This window comes from Morus notabilis, unplaced genomic scaffold (assembly GCF_000414095.1).
Source record: "Morus notabilis unplaced genomic scaffold, ASM41409v2 Scaffold367, whole genome shotgun sequence".
NCBI classification, from domain to species: domain Eukaryota; kingdom Viridiplantae; phylum Streptophyta; class Magnoliopsida; order Rosales; family Moraceae; genus Morus; species Morus notabilis.
In genome coordinates, this window is record NW_010365882.1 from 82,556 (window position 1) to 82,823 (window position 268).

A 268-nucleotide genomic window follows, 5' to 3' on the forward strand; every position below is an offset into this window, starting at 1 on the left:
GGAAGAAGATAACTCCCTTCAAAAGGGAACTAAACCGAAAACCCCTTCCAGCTACAAAGAGTTCCTTACAAGGGCGCAAGGATACATCAATGCTGAAGAGGCGGATGCCAACGACCCCGATCATAGGTCCAATAAAGGTAAAGGACCCGAGCAGGGGTCGGCATCATCAAAGCAAGACGGGAAGAAACGTCGAGGAGGAGGAAGCGGAGACAAACAATCGATCCCGACGCAAGGAACGCCGGAGGCCAAGAAACGAAGACAGGAGGAT